The sequence below is a fragment of the Salvelinus sp. IW2-2015 genome, unplaced genomic scaffold (genome assembly GCF_002910315.2).
Source record: "Salvelinus sp. IW2-2015 unplaced genomic scaffold, ASM291031v2 Un_scaffold2655, whole genome shotgun sequence".
NCBI classification, from domain to species: Eukaryota; Metazoa; Chordata; class Actinopteri; order Salmoniformes; family Salmonidae; genus Salvelinus; species Salvelinus sp. IW2-2015.
Window position 1 is genome coordinate 88,981 of NW_019943962.1, and position 4,566 is coordinate 93,546.

General features: G+C 42.8%; 1 long non-coding RNA gene across 1 annotated transcript; it reads left to right on the top strand.

The window, feature by feature from the left end:
* The first annotated feature begins 373 nt into the window (after nucleotides 1-373).
* On the top strand, nucleotides 374-1,132 carry LOC139025432 (uncharacterized). The gene is made up of 3 exons (XR_011477014.1): nucleotides 374-427; nucleotides 594-643; nucleotides 1,116-1,132. It is a non-coding gene; the product is annotated as an uncharacterized lncRNA (long non-coding RNA).
* The last annotated feature ends 3,434 nt before the right edge of the window (nucleotides 1,133-4,566 follow it).

Below are 4,566 nucleotides of genomic sequence, written 5' to 3' on the forward strand. Positions count from 1 at the left end.
GAAGTAGCATGGCCCTGCACCATGGATACAAGGTACACTCACCATTGGATACAAGGATACGACACATCACCAATGGATACCAAGGTACACATCACCATAGATCCAGGCTGGAGAGTAGATGCCCTGCCACCAGGATACAAGGTACACATCACATGGATACAAGGTAACACACATCCAGCCATGGATTACAAGGTACACATCACCATGAGGTCAGGCTGAGAGTAGCCATGGCCCTGCACCATGGATACAAGGTACACATCACCATGGGATACAGGGTACACACACCCATGGATACATGGTAACACATCACCATGGATACAGGGTTACACATCACCGTGGGATACAGGCGTACAACATCACATGGATACAGCCCCCTTGGGTACACATCACCGTGGGTACAGGGTACACACATCACCATGGATACAAGGTACACATTCACCATGAGAATCCAGGCTGAGGTAGCATGGCCCTGCACCATGGATAACAAGGTACACATCACCATGGATACAAGGTACACATCACCATGGATACAAGGTACACTCACCAGGATGATCCAGGCTGAGAGGTAGCATGGCCCTGCACCATGGATACAGGTACACACATCACCGTGGATACAAGGTTACCACACCACCATGGATACAAGGTTACACACATCATCGTGGATACAAGAGGTACACACATCTACCGTGGATACAAGGTACACACTACGCATGGATGACTCTAGGTACACCCACATTGCCCCTCACCATATACAAGTTCGCTGCCACATCACTGGTATACAAGGGTACAGAACACACTTCACCGTGGATAAACACCACATAGGGATACCAAACACCAACGTTACCGTGAGATCAAGGTACAACAGCAGGTCTGACCGTGGATGTAGCTAAGGGGTACACGATCATCACCGTGGATACATAGGTCCACACACCACCATTGGCCTGCACCATGAATACAACCAGGTACACTACAATCACCGTAGGTACAAGGTACCACGATCACCGTTGAGACAGCAGTCTACTACAACGTGATACAGGTACACACCGATACTAGGATAACACATCAGTGATAGCACAAGTAACCCCACCATTGGCCCTGCACCTACTGGATACAAGGTACACACATCACCGTGTTGGACTAACCAAGGGTACACACACGGAAGACACCGGAGATACTAGGATACACACATCACCCAAATGGATTACAAGGTTACACAACCACCATTGCCCGACCTTGATACAAGGTACACACTCACCATGGATACAAGGGTTGGACAGGCTGGTTATACAAGGCACACACACCACCCATGGAGTTACAAAGGTACACACACACATTGATACTAAGGTTACACAACCTCACTCAAGGATACCAAGGTACACGGGCAATCACCATGGGAACAAGGTACACCTCATTCGACATGGATCACCAAGGTACACAACATCGACATGATACTAGAGTAAACACATCCACCATGGATATAGGTACGGGCTCCTCACCATGGATACAAGGTCACACATCACCATGGATTACAAGGTACACACATCCCATGGATACTCAGAGTAACACCACACTACCATGTGAACACACTTGTTGAGCTGACTACACCTTCTCGCCTTAGTGTAATGTGTGTAGCTAGCTCCACTTCACTGTGTGTGGATGCATTCTCCTTAGTGTAAACTGTGTGTTGGAGCTATGCTTTAACTCTCCTTACTGTTAATGTGTTAGTAAACTAAGTTAACTCTCCTTTAGTGTAATGTAGAGTGTGTAGCTAGCGTAACTTCCTTATGTTAATGTAGTGTGGTGACTGCTAACTTCTCCTTAGTGTCTGGTGTGGGAGCTAGCTTAACTCTCCTTAGTATGTTGTAATGTGTGTGTGTAGCTAGTAACTCTCTCTCTTGTGTGTAATGGTTTTTCGGTAGCATAGCAGAACTCTTCTCCTTAGTGTATGGTGTTCGTAGCTAGCTACTCTCCTTAGGTGTAATGTGTTGGTAGCTAGCTTAACTCTCTCCTTAGGTGTATGTGTGTGGTGCTAGCTAACTTCTCCTTTAGTTGGAATGTGATGTGGTTAGAAGCTAAGCTCTCTCCTTTAGTGTAATCGTGTTGTGGTAGCTAGCAACTCTCCTTCATGTATAACGATGTGTGTGGGTAGCTTAGCTAAACTTCTCCTTAGTTGTAATTTTTGGCTAGTAATCCCTTGGTATTCTGTGGTAGGCTAGCTTAACTATCCTTTAAATGTAATGTGCTGTGGTAGCTAGCTAAACTCTCCTTGTGTTAGTAGTATTGGCTTAAGCTAGCCAACTCTTCCTTAGTGTGTATATTGTGTGTAGTAGCTAGCGTCTTCTCCTTTGTGTTATGTGTGTGGTAGTGTAGCTAACTCTCCTACTCCTTAGTCGGTAATGTGGTGGTAGCTGCTAACTCTTCCTTAGTGTAATCGGTGTGTGCGTTAGCTTACTGAAACACTCCTTTATGTAATGGTGTGTGCTAGCTAGCACTTTCCTTACCTTTGAGTGAATTTGTTAGTGTAGCTCAGCTAACTTCACCTTATGCTAATGTGTGGTGGTAGCATAGCTATAACTCTCCTTAGTTTGTTATCATGTTGTTGGTGCTGCTACATCTCCTTAGTGTTAATGTGCTTGGTGCCTAGCTGTACTCGTCTTTAGTGTAATGTGGTGGTAGCTACACTAACTATCTCTTTAGTGTAATATGTGTGTGGTGACATAGCTAACTCTCTCTCCTTAGTGTATTGTGCTGGTAGCTATGCTAACTCTTCGTCTCCTTAGTGTAATGTGTGTGGTGCTAGCCTTTAACTCTTCTCTCCTTAGGTAGATGGTGTGTCTGGGTTAGCTAGCTAACTTCTCTCTCCTTAGTGTAATGTGAATGTCGGCTAGCTAGCTAACTCTCTTCTCCCTTAGGGCGTAGGGTCATAGGCCTCGGCGGCGTAGGGTCATAGGCCTCGGGGGCGTAGGGTCATAGGCCTCGGGGGCGTAGGGTCATAGGCCTCGGGGGCGTAGGGTCATAGGCCTCTGAGGTTCAGGCTGAGGCTCAGAATCAGAAGAATGATCAGAGATGTCATGATTCCTTTCATCCATCTGAGTTGTTTTCATTCAGCATGTGCATCCATTCCTCTTGGTCTTCCTGCCATTGTAAATTCCACACGCTCCCACTGTGTACTCTAAGCAGGCCAGAGTAGACTGATAAGACTGCTTGGAGTTGGTGGACTGGATACATACCATGTAGAGATTAAAATGACAATGAATCAGTACAATAGAATGATCCTGTTCTTCATTCACAATCAGTGATTATATAATGATGTATTGTTCACTTCCCCTCCTCATCAACTCCCCCATTCTCCCCCTTTCTACCGTCATACTTTACTTCATCTGTTGTTATAGGTTTTGGTTCAGTTTTGGTTCAGTTTAGGTTCAGTTTAGTTTCAGTTTAGGTTCAGTTTAGGTTCAGTTTAGGTTTAGTATTGGTATAGTTTAGGTTCAGTATAGTTTAGGTTCAGTTTTGGTATAGTTTAGGTTCAGTTTTGGTAAAGTTTAGGTTCAGTTTTGGTATAGTTTAGGTTCAGTATAGGTTCAGTTTAGGTTCAGTTTAGGTTCAGTATAGGTTCAGTATAGGTTCAGTTTAGGTTCAGTATAGGTTCAGTTTAGGTTCAGTTTTTAGACAATTATTGGGGTGATTATCAACTGGGCACGGCACCTTCCACTGTCGAGAGAAGGAACGGAGCAGGTCTTGCTGAAACTGATTATACCTCCAGTTGTGTTTGTGATATTAAGATTCTAACAGCAGTGTGTTATATAGACTGATGTAGACAGTGTGTTATATAGACTGATGTAGACAGTGTGTTATATAGACTGATTTAGACAGTGTGGGTTATAAACTGAATGTGAACAGTGTGTTTAATAAGACTGAATTTAGTGTGTTATATAGACTGATTTAGACAGTGGTGGTTATTCAATGATTAGACAAGGTGTGGTAATATAGACTGATTTAGATGTGTTATATAGACTGATTGTAGACAGTGTGTCATTGCAGTGTGTTATCTGATGAGCAGTGGTGTATAGACTATATGATAAAGACTGATTTAGAGCAGTGTGTCATAGTGATAGATTACGTTATTAACTGATTAACTTATAGACAGTGGTGTTAGTAATGATGACGTGTGATTGACATTGACAGTGTGTTATAAATGATTCAGAGTTAAGCTGATTCAGAGTGTGTTTAATAGACTGATTTCAGACAGTGTGTTATATAGAACTGATTTAGGCCAGTGTGTTAATATAGAACTGATTTAGACAGTGTGTATATAGACTGATTTAGACAGTGTGTTATATAGACTGAATTTAGAAGTGTGTTTATACAGACTGATTTAGAACCGTGTGTTATATAGACTGATTCAGACCGTGTGGTTATATAGACCTGATTTAAGAAAGTGTGGTCTATATAGACTGATTTAGTTGTGTTATATAAAGTGATTTAGTGTGTTATATAGACTGATTTAAGTGTGTATAATAGACCTGATTCAGACAAGTGTGTATACAGAACTGAATTAGACAGTGT